The sequence below is a fragment of the Leuciscus leuciscus genome (assembly GCF_965113295.1).
Source record: "Leuciscus leuciscus genome assembly, chromosome: 2".
NCBI classification, from domain to species: Eukaryota; Metazoa; Chordata; class Actinopteri; order Cypriniformes; family Leuciscidae; genus Leuciscus; species Leuciscus leuciscus.
The window spans coordinates 62,832,024-62,844,262 of NC_138726.1; the positions used below are offsets into that span (position 1 = coordinate 62,832,024).

General features: G+C 39.8%; 1 protein-coding gene across 5 annotated transcripts in view; it reads right to left on the reverse strand.

Moving 5' to 3' along the window:
- Nucleotides 1–4,274, reverse strand: part of LOC309484613 (apolipoprotein L3-like) — a 16,421-nt gene extending 12,147 nt beyond the window's left edge. The window contains exons 1-2 of one of the 5 annotated variants that reach the window (XM_082150939.1): nt 4,025–4,269; nt 3,796–3,892 (exon numbers count right to left, since the gene is read on the reverse strand). The gene's annotated coding sequence lies outside the window, so the exon portion shown is untranslated. Of the gene's footprint in view, nt 1–3,782 lie in introns of all 5 variants that reach the window. The other 4 variants (XR_014200925.1, XM_082150938.1, XM_082150940.1 and 1 more) reach the window with 4 other exon arrangements.
- Between the last annotated feature and the right edge of the window lie 7,965 nt (nt 4,275–12,239).

The window sequence follows — 12,239 nt, forward strand, 5'->3', positions numbered from 1 at the left end:
GGACTCGGGACCATCGGAACTGGGAACACTGGACTCGGGACCACCGGTACTGAGGTCACCGGAACTGAGACCCTCTTCATGGCCTCTCGCTCCTGCAGGCGAGCGAGACCCTCCACCATACCCTCAAAAGTGCTGCGGTCATACGCCCTTCTCAGTACCCAATCCATGGGCTCGTCAAGGGCATAAAAGAAAAGGTCCTTGAGGGGCTCCTCATTAAGACCCAGTCCCTCTGCTGCACTAAGGAATTTGACCGCGAACTTCCTTAGATCAGTTCCCTGCTGGCGGAGCGCAATCAATGATTGAACACGAAGAATGCGTTCATACTGTTGGCATGAGACTGGGGGAACAAGTGGATGCTGGGACTTCCTCTGCTGAGTTTTTGACATGGTCGGATCGTTCTGTCACGGAAAACTAAGAAAACAAGGAAAACTCAAGTGCAGAGGAAAGGGATTTTTAATAAACAAAAGAACAACGTAAAACAAACACCCACGAGGGGGAAAACATTACAAAATACCAAACAACAACTTCAAAAGTGAACAAACCAAACGGGTCACGGGGAAACGGGAGACGTGTACAAGACAACGATCCGACACAGACTGCAAACACAAAGGAACTTATAAAAGGGACAAATCAGGCAGGTAATGAGGAACAACAGGTGGGGCAAATGAAACCAATAATAAGATAACAAGGAGGGTGGGGTCAAAACAATGACAGGAACACAAACACCACATGTGCTACACAAGACAGGACAGGCATGTGACAACAAGTGGCTCTCTACTCTGGCTTCTTTGCCCAAGCCTTTACAAGAGGCCCGTTTTCATAGTTCGTCAGAAGACATGCAACAGTAATACAGCTGATTAATGTTGCCAAAAAGCCTAAGTGGAATTTCTGTGTCAAAGAACTTGTGTTCCTTAACACGCCGTATGAGGCGCTCAACATGCACCCTGAGGCGTGCAATTGCTTGGGTCTCCCTGACCTCACAGGCAGACATCTGGGATCTTCCAGAGAGAAATGCTGGCCTATAAATCTTGCAAGGCACAAGGTCATCAACAAGGAAACCTCGGTCAACCATGATGGCCATCCCAGGTCTCAAAAGGGAGAGAATTCCAGACTCCCGCATGATCTGTTTGTCACTGATGGAACCAGCATACAGTGGAGAGATAAATGTGACCGCCCCATGAGGAGCCACTCCAAGCAGCCCTTTGAGAGTACAGTGGGACTTATATGCTGAGAACATTTCACTTTGGAGAAGAGGTGATGAAGGGCACTGGCACCTCAGCTCTGTGCAGTCCAGGATGACTGTAGTGTCTGCATAGTCCTTAAAATCAGCTGGCAGATGTTCCCTTATTTTCTCCTCTGGTATCCAGATCCTCACAGACCCTAGCACAGTGTACAGAAAGTTGCTCCACGTTGTGATGATCCGACTGACTGTGGACTGGTGGACTCCGTACCGGTCAGCAAGGTCACGCTGTTTTGAACCCAGTGCAAGGTAGTTGAGAAACAAGAACATCTCATCAATGGGCTGCAGGGAACGAGTCTGTTCAAAAGAAATAAAATGTACATTATATTTCTCTCAACTTCTATTAACCATGATCTTTGTTAAGTTGTATTGTACGGTCCATGTAAATAACTACTTACTACAGTGGAACTTGGCTCTTTAAAGGTGCCTCTCTGTGCTTGTGTCACACTGACCATAGATGGCAGCGAAGGCTCTATTAAGGCCCAGAATCTCATCAGTAGGTCATACGATGCAAATCTAAATGAATACAATTCAGATATTAGCATTTGAATCTTGTATCAGTGTATACTATGAAATTAATAGGAAGCATTTCAAATATATAACTCAATTAGTCTTTCTCTCAATTCAATTCAAATTGCTTTATTGGCATGACTGTACATAATGCAATAGTGCCAAAGTTTGGAATAGCCTACATAGAATAATTATAAAGACATCAAAATAATAAAATATTATAACATAACTTAAATTTAAGTGTACAAATTAAATTAATTGTACAAATTAACAGTGCGACAAATTAAAATATGTGTGAACATTTGATACCACAGCTGCTGTTTGTCCCTCTCCTGGTATGATCTTTATCTGTTCACACACACACACACACACACACGCACACACTCTCTCTCTCTCTCTCTCACACACACACACACACACACACACACACACACACACACACACACACACACACCTATATCCGTTGCTGAAAAAGTACTACAGAACAATCTGGACATCTTACCTTGTGAAAAAACGTATGTCCTTGTCTGAGGCAGAAAAACGATGAATCCCAAAGCGCTGATTCATTGTCAGCTTTTCGACCTGTTGCCTCAGCTTGAGGTTCTCCTCTCTGAGAGACATGTTGTCATCAAGGGCTAAATCGACAACTGCGGGATCTGGAGCCGAAGAGTAGTCGTGGTCCATGAGGATGTCAGCCTCCTCGCACGCAGCGTCATCCCGCGACACCGGCGGCCACTCTCTCCTCTCCCATACCCCCGGTCTTGAAGTGGGAAGGGTATAATTGTTCCACTCAAACAATGCTGGAACAGCTCCCTTGATTAATAGCCGTCTCCCTGTCTCTGACACTGGCTCATGAACGTCCTCCTTTTTAAAATGCCGGCTACATACTCGGGTATGGGGACTAACTGTGAAGTTGTCCCTCCGGATAGTGACAAGCCATTTTCGCCTGATTTCCGCGTCAGATGGAAATGTGTGAAAACTAAGTACTGTGTTGTACTTACTTGAGGCTTGACACAAAGGCACACAACAATGCTCAGCTGTACTGCTGTTGGTTCGCTGAAATTTAAACGATTTCTTACTAGACATTACGCTATCGCTATCGTTATCGCTTGGTAAACAATCACCTCAGCCGTAGCGGAAATGGCTTAGCTGGCTGAGAATTTAGCGGAAGTACGTCATCACCTCCGTGTGCATATAGCCCATTGAATGGAATAAATGGCAGAATTAAAATAAAAAAAAATAAGACGTTGAGTGAGACGTTCATGAGACGAGTGCATGTTGCAAAGTCTTATTGAAGAGCCGATGGGAACGCCATACAGATTCACATGGAGGTCTATTGACACGATACGTCACTGCCTCAGCAGACCAATCAAACATCTCTGAGGAAGCAGAGCACACATCACACAGTGCAAAGTTCCAAAATCAAACCTTCAAAGTCTCGGCTTTCAAATGATGTATTATGTTTCTACACCAAACAGTTGTTGAGCACGATACGTTATAATATAGCCACTACACTTCATTCATGTTTTCTCTTCTTGCTAAAATAACGTATTAAAGTGGAGGTCTGATTGCAGTGGAGAGAGCTGAGCAATGACAGGCGATCTTCAATGTGCCATACAGTTTCTTCTTTTTTTTCTTCTATAGCGCGTCATATAAAACTAATCACGAGCTCACATATATGGCAACTTTTATATAAAATTGTAAAATCGAGAGAATCCAGCACGCGCTCTCACCATAAAGTTTTCAAAAAGTAAACAAATTCAGTAATTGCATGCAGTTGATAAGGATATCCACTTTTGCGAGACAATTCAATTTAGGCTATTGCTACAACACTGTTAATTTAGATTCTGGAAATACACATGAAAAATAAATAAACATAGGCCTGATTTTAAAAATGTCGCCCCAGTCTAGTTTCAGTTCCGTTATAGGTTCTTATTGAAAGTGCGTCACTACTTATATTCTCAAATAATCAATACAACTTATTGCAAAATTGTACATTAGTGTCCCCAAACACACTCAAACACCTTCACACCATTACACTGGACTGACCTTGTTGCAGTCCTGATTGAAACTCTCGAGTGTTTTGTGTCTTAATGCACGATGCGATGAGAAGCTCGAGTTCCACACGAGAGAAACTCTGAGCTTTAGGCGACAGCGCGACGAAAAAGACAATATTACACATAACATACAGTGGACCAAACGATCCAATTTAGTTTTAAATCATTTGAGTAACACAAATAAAACATGAACAATGCTTAAATCGTTTAAAGTTACCTAAAATTAAGTTAACTTTAAGCGTTTTGCTCCTCCCTTCTTCTTTCTCTGCGTTTTTCTCCTCCTTTCTTTCTCTTCCTCTTTGTCTTCCAGTAGGGGTTTACAATATTACAGCGATATCCAATCACTAGCATCTAAAGAGTGACAGCAACCAATAATGCCAAACAGCAACCAGATAAAGGAGGCTGAGTCCAGCTTCTTTTTCACCAGCTCCTTACTTGCCGAACTATCCGTTCCACCTCAAAAAATGGATGGTTGTTAAGTGCTTTTGGCTAAATATATATATTTTTTTAAAGCAACAGTTATACCAGAAATATGAGGTTGTGAATTGGGCAGCAGTTTTCATTTAATGTAAAATACTCTGTCACATAAGCACCTAGAGTCCTGCAATGGGTTGGGTACCCGCATAAAAGTGGCTAAAACGGGTGGATTGTGACATTCCTAAAATTCACAGGCGGGGATGCGGGCGGATAATGAACTCCTTGCGGGCGGGTAGCGGATGAAAAATATGTGCAATATTTGTATGTCTAAATTGCCATTACACACTCGCAAATATGTGTTTTGGGCATCCTTAAAAATATTCTTGTTTGCCGTTACCCGACCGATCCTGTCAATTTAGGACCGACCCAATTAATTTTTTTCCCCTTTTAGTCCGACCGACTGGCCGGTTGTAAACTTGCGTTAAGATCGACCGATTTTTTTTTATTTTTTTTACTCTTCAAACAACTAATACAAATGCAATAAAATAATATTAATTATATTTTAGTAGGCCTAAGTATTGTGTAGGCTACGCTCTTTCTTTTAAATAAAAACCCGTCAATCAAGCAAAATAATATTCAATGATTGTAGGGCAGGCTAATAAGCCTATGTGTTGTAGCCCAGTCATTAAAAAACTATTTAGTTTCATATTCATGTTTAAATAAAATAATATATATATATATATTTGTTTAAAATTGCATGTTGATTATATGAAAAGTGAAAAAAGCATGAATAAGATTTAGATTATCCCGAATATCGGGAGACAAATGGAGTGGGCAGACATGATTTTGACCACTTTATTAAGTTTGTTTTTGTAGAAAGACTTTCTTTAAAGTGAATTTCGTTTTGTATTAATTGTATCTTAATTTTAACCAATGTTTAATCAACCATTTTCCTTGGATTTAATAAATAAGAGCTAAATATAGCAGGCAATAATCAGGACACGGAGAGGCGCCCGCGCGTGAACTGGAGGTCGCCTAGGCTACTTGAATGGCCCAAAACAAAGCGCACTTTAGCGCTCATTAGCCCATTCATGAGGCTATTGTGATGTTGAGAGAGGTGCAAGATAAAAAATAAAGCACTTTAAATGGAATGATTTTAGCTTGTGTGCGATTTATCGCGGGCACGGGTCTCCAAAAATGGACCCGTGCAGGACTCTGCACTATTACAACTTGTGCAATATTGAACATTTGTTGGTAGATGGCGCGATCCATTTTGTCTAGCAAAACTTTGTTCGCAAATGTTTGCTTGAATGTTGTGCGATTCAGTGCAAAAATGAATGGAAACACCTTAAAATGTCTCAAATCAATTCGATATACCAATTTGATCGCAAAACAGCACGTGACGTCATTACGCACAGGTTTTTATTCGCTTTAAAGCCGTTTGATGGAAACACACTTTCACGAGCTTTATTCGCATGATTTTTTTTACCGAACTTCAGATAATTCGATTGACAAGTTGATGGAAACATAGCTAGTGACATCAATGGGGCTGCTTCGAACAGTTTTTTTCAGCGCTTCGAAACTAGACGGTCATTGGATAAATGCTGCGATTATGTCCCGCCCACAAACGCTCAGCTTCTCTGGGGGTGAATGAGGAGTGGGCTGGCCTGGACTCCGGGCTTCTGCGTGATGATTGGAGGGTCTGTCGAAAGGCTGTGTCTCCTTTTGATTGACAGCGATTTCATACAATAAAAAGTCGCTGATGTTGAAGCTGTTCGAGCTCAGTCCCATCGCGGATTTTTCAAAGACAAACTGCTGCAACCTATTTCTTGGTATTTGCTTGTCGAAATTGCTGGCCAATTTTCATAATACATTTCACACAATTATACATTTATACCTTTATTATATTATTACTTATATTTTTTATATTATTATTAGTACAAATTCAAAAATAATTATAAAAAAACAAACATATTATTATTATTATTATTATTATACTTTATTATATTATTATTTATACCTTTATTATATTATTATATACATTTTTCACAGAGCATTTTCTTGAAAAGGAACGTAGAATTTGCGTATAAATAAATGAATAATTTTTATGATGTAGGCCGAAAATGAGCTTCCCCTCTTTGAAAGACCAGCAGCCGCCACTGTCATGCAGGTATGTTTTCTTTCATTCTTCTGTTAATATTGTTTTGAGTTTATGTAAAATGCTTTTTTTTTTTTTATGAAATCTGTTGAACAAACACGATTTGATTATTTGAGAAACTGAAATACATGTTTATAAAGACAAAAGTGTAAAATGTTGCAGTTCGCGGTAGTGTTGTCACGGTACCAAAATTTCAGTATTTGGTACCAATACCAGTGAAAATCCACGGTTCTCGGTACCAATTTCGGTACCAAAGCTTAATTTAGATTAAATGTACATATATTAAAGTGTATATCACGGTTACAAACAATGTTGGGAAAGTTCACTTTCTACATGAACTAGTTCAAAATTCAGTTCACAAATTGTAAAATATAGTTCAGTTCATAGTTCATACTCAAAATTTTGAACTAAGTTCACAGTTCCAAAAATGAACTAGTTCATAGTTCTTTTTTTCCATGTTGCTGCGAGATATTATTTTTCAAAAATGATTGCCACAGCCCATATAGAACCACAGACAATTATTTTATCAGTTTTAACACTGAAGCTATGCGTCAGATTGTAACACTGGTTACAAAGATGGAAACTGTAGTATTAAAAACACTTTACAATAAGATTCCATTTGTTAGATAACATTAGATAAAATTACCTAACAATAAACAATAGTTATATACTGTCGCAATTATTCTCCTTGGGGTTAATTTAAAAATACATAAAAAAACATTATTGCTGTTAACATTATTTAATGCACAATGAATGAAGTGAACAAACATGACCAATCAAGTGTTTGTATTAAATAACATTCACAAACATGAATTAATGTTGTAAAAATATATTGTTCACTCAATGTGTTGAAGTTAGATAACGGATTAAGTAATGTAAATGAATGGTATCTTATTGTAGTGTTACCAAACTATACAGGAAATAAAACGTGTTTTATTTGACTTGACTGTACTTTTATTTAATCCAAAACTGCATTCATATTTAATTTTAAAAGGGCTTTTTAAACCTGCCAAGAATAAACCTAGAACTGCTTTTCTGATGGACCGATATTAATGACATAATGACGGCTTTTTATTTCTCATCTTCATAAATACACTCACCTAAAGGATTATTAGGAACACCTGTTCAATTTCTCATTAATGCAATTATCTAATCAACCAATCACATGGCAGTTGCCTCAATGCAGTTAGGGGTGTGGTCCTGGTCAAGACAATCTCCTGAACTCCAAACTGAATGTCAGAATGGGAAAGAAAGGTGATTTAAGCAATTTTGAGCGTGGCATGGTTGTTGGTGCCAGACGGGCCGGTCTGAGTATTTCACAATCTGCTCAGTTACTGGGATTTTCACGGACAACCATTTCTAGGGTTTACAAAGAATGGTGTGAAAAGGGAAAAACATCCAGTATGCGGCAGTCCTGTGGGCGAAAATGCCTTGTTGATGCTAGAGGTCAGAGGAGAATGGGCCGACTGATTCAAGCTGATAGAAGAGCAACTTTGACTGAAATAACCACTCGTTACAACCGAGGTATGCAGGCATTTGTGAAGCCACAACACGCACAACCTTGAGGCGGATGGGCTACAACAGCAGAAGACCCCACCGGGTACCACTCATCTCCACTACAAATAGGAAAAAGAGGCTACAATTTGCACGAGCTCACCAAAATTGTACAGTTGAAGACTGGAAAAATGTTGCCTGGTCTGATGAGTCTCGATTTCTGTTGAGACATTCAGATGGTAGAGTCAGAATTTGGCGTAAACAGAATGAGAACATGGATCCATCATGCCTTGTTACCACTGTGCAGGCTGGTGGTGGTGGTGTAATGGTGTGGGGGATGTTTTCTTGGCACACTTTAGGCCCCTTAGTGCAAATTGGGCATCGTTTAAATGCCACGGCCTACCTGAGCATTGTTTCTGACCATGTCCATCCCTTTATGACCACCATGTACCCATCCTCTGATGGCTACTTCCAGCAGGATAATGCACCATGTCACAAAGCTCGAATCATTTCAAATTGGTTTCTTGAACATGACAATGAGTTCACTGTACTAAAATGGCCCCCACAGTCACCAGATCTCAACCTAATAGAGCATCTTTTGGATGTGGTGGAACGGGAGCTTCGTGCCCTGGATGTGCATCCCACAAATCTTCATCAACTGCAAGATGCTATCCTATCAATATGGGCCAACATTTCTAAAGAATGCTTTCAGCACCTTGTTGAATCAATGCCACGTAGAATTAAGGCAGTTCTGAAGGCGAAAGGGGGTCAAACACAGTATTAGTATGGTGTTCCTAATAATCCTTTAGGTGAGTGTATATCTAGTAGTAAAGCTAATGCAAGGGCTAGAAATCAATTAATTCTTTGCTGATACTTCCTCATTATCATGGAGAGCGCAGTTTGCACCGCTTTCTCCTTTCCACAAGCGCTTGCTCTCCCGTGGCGTCTGTCGTTGCTATGCAACCATGAACATAGGCGCGCCTGGAAAAACGAGCGTGCCGCGCGCCTACATTTGAAATAACGAATCTGCACGTGCAAAAAACGCGCTATGTGAACGGCCCCTTATGGCAACGTGACATTAGCCTAATCCAAAATATTTCCATATGTGGCTCTTTCCTCCTTTCTTATCAACAAGTGGATTAACAGCCACCACATCAGCAGCACCGCCGGTCGCCATGTCTCAGCGCTTTTTTTTTTAAGAGGACGCAACTGCACGTGTTTCGGGCATGCACACACAAGTACCGGGTTTGTACAAAAAAAAAATTGTACCGACTTGGTACCGAAGTACCGGGTCTTTGACAACACTAATTCGCGGTAAATGCGACTGAAAAGAGGCTAAATTGTGAGAGAAGGCCACAGACTCGAGCTTGTTCTTAAAATTCTTTTTTTATTCATGCAGATGTAACGAGGTTAAAATGGTTTTATTTATTTTACAAGATTTTTCTGTTATTATACATTTAAGGCTGTTCTACTATTATTTAAATAAGTGTTTATATTCATTAAATTCATTAAAAAGGGTCTGTAAAGAGGTGATGGTTCGACCGTTTCCCCCCTCCTCTTTACAACAAAGTGGTTCGGTCCAGGCAGCTATATCCGCTGTATTGATCTCTGAGCGGTCTTTTCTGCCTTTTTCCCGAACTGAGGTATGCTGTATTCTATGCTACCGATTAGTTGTTAGCATTGGTTGAAAATAAGTCACACACACGATGTTTAAGTTGTTTTTATTTATTTTATTCACAGATGTAAGAAATGTATACAATATTTGGGAATGTTATTTTTTTGGCAGTGTCACTGTGTGATTGAGATGAAGCTGGCGTGACGGCCTGTTTATCAAAATATATTCTCTTATGCAGGTATGCATTGACAAACCCTATTTTTGTGTTTAAGTTTATATTATCGGGTTTCATGTTTAAAGGGACTATGTGTAGCTTTTTAGGTATTTTATTATCTAAAATCAATATTTTTATTCATAAATATGCCCTCAATGGTGTACAAATACCTATGCCAATGATCAGACTAATCCTCGTAAACGAAGAATTTATTATCTTTATATACATAGGACGGGTAGGTCCACGGAGGCTTCCATGTAGTTCCGCCATCTTGAAAAACTATAATAGCAGAGAGGGACAAAAAGTACTAGGCCAAGGCGTTTCCACAACGCGTTTTCGTTCAGAACCAGCGTCACGTGACTGAAGCCAGCAGAAGCGGAGGAGCAGAGCAGTGAGAGGCGCTTGTCACTGCACCGGCAAGTTTAAAAGGCTGCACTGCACGGTTATTTATACACCGTTCATTCATAGATATGTTGAGTCACAGGATAAGGAGTCCTTGTCGTCGAAAAAGTCCAAAATAGACCGTAAAAGGAAACGTGACCGGAGATTACAAAAACAAGGGTTAATGTCGGGATAGCTAATGCAGGAGAAAGCTTTCAAAAGAGACCCTGAAGTTGCCTGCTTTCTTCTCGACAGGTAAGTCAATGTTACGGTCTTAATTACAAGCTTTTTTTCATTGCTTGGTTGTGTACTTTATTATATAGACAGTCGAACATTTATAGTTAAAAGTTAAACAGGCTCTTTGATGAATAGCAGCTATTGAGTAAAGTAACGTTAGAGAATGCTCTGATGATGATGATATCTAACAATGCACGTACTTCAAAAAATATAACGAGTAAAGGCGGCATTACTACTAATTACCATAGTTAATGTTTTTCACAGTCAGTAATTGATAACTGTAACATTCTTTTTTTCGTTGTTTCAAGTTTCAGTTTGTTTTAAATAACAAACCTGTTCACCCGATGAAAAACTCGAAGTGCTATTATAAGACATCCTGTCATAGCTTTTTGGTACATAACAGCTACCGTAGATGCAACGCGCATTTGAAAAAGTGAGGCGCTGGAGAGCATTATTCGTTTGAATGCAAAATACAATTTCACCACTAGATGGGAGAAATTCCTACACAGAGTCCCTTTAAGTGTACAGATTTACTGTGTTTTCTCCATCTCTGTGCTTTTGTTTTCTTTGCTTTTTCTTTCCTTGTCCTTTTCTTTTCTGCCTTTCTCCCGAACTGAGTGTCACTGTGTGATTGAGCTGAAGCTGGCGTGACGGCCTGTTTATCAAAATATATTCTCTTATGCAGACCCAATCCGGCGCTCTCCTGTCGTTTTTGCACTGAATCTACAACACAACGCAGACAGAAGCATACGGTTACACAGAATAAAATCTGGCCTGAGAAATTTCTGCTGCCCGGTCTCGTTCATCGACCAACACAACGCAGAGCTAAACGAAGACCGGTCACACTTGCTTGTGGAACAAACCCATTTATGATCTCCCTATTCTAGCTTATGCTACTCAAAGCAATGTCTAAAACTTTGTATTTTAAGCACTTCTTGTGTTTATTTGCCTCTTCACAATAAATCGCTTACTGTATTCCTCATTTCTAAGTTGCTTTGGATAAAAGAGTCTGCAAAATGAATAAATGTAAATGTCCTGTGAAGTGGATCATAATTTTGCATGACATTGTATGCCAGTGTAGCAGATTGGGTATTTCCCTCCATTACTCCCCCTGGTGGAGAATGGGAATAATTTCCCCATAGACTCAGCTGTGTCAGATACCGGCTGGTTAATCATTATCATTATTGCACTTATAATAAAAGCAAGACGCACAAGTAGCGGAGTTTGCGTTTAGCCGTTTCTGGTTACCCTCTTGCTTTCCCTTTTTCTGCCTTTTCCTGATGGAGTCGTGTAGTTTGGGTCGATCTCAGTCGCTACAGTGCAGTGAGGGCATGTTGCAGCATGCAGTCGTTTTATATACGTTGTTCTGACGCAGTTAGGAGGGCGTGCCTAACGGTGTGCTTCCAGCTCGGCATCTGTAATCAGCAGGATACATGGACCCAAACTACGCTGCTGTTTTTGTCTCCTTTATAAATTTGCTGTGTTTTGTCTATTTATTTTTATGGGATCTGTAATTAAAGTGGGTTCTCCCTGGGACATCTGAAGGGGGGTATTTGGCCCGTTTGGGGTGTAGTGTTGTGTTAAACACACTTGAGTGTGGATTTGTTTCATTGCCTTTGGGACACTAGCGTGTGGGTGTAGTGAGTGATTACTTACAAGGTGGGTCAGAGATTCTTTCTCCTTTTAGTGTCTTCGATTAACCCCCAGTCTTTATTGATTTTCTCTGGGTTTTTTTTCTTTTTTTTTCTTTTTTCTTTTCTTTTAAATACCTTCATGTTTGGAAGGTATTTATTACTGAATGTGGTGTTTTTCAATGTGAGAAGATTTTATGTAATACATTTATATATATATATATTTATTTTTATTGTCAGAACCGTCTCAGTCCTCTTTGTGAAGAGTGTTGTCTAAGTATATTG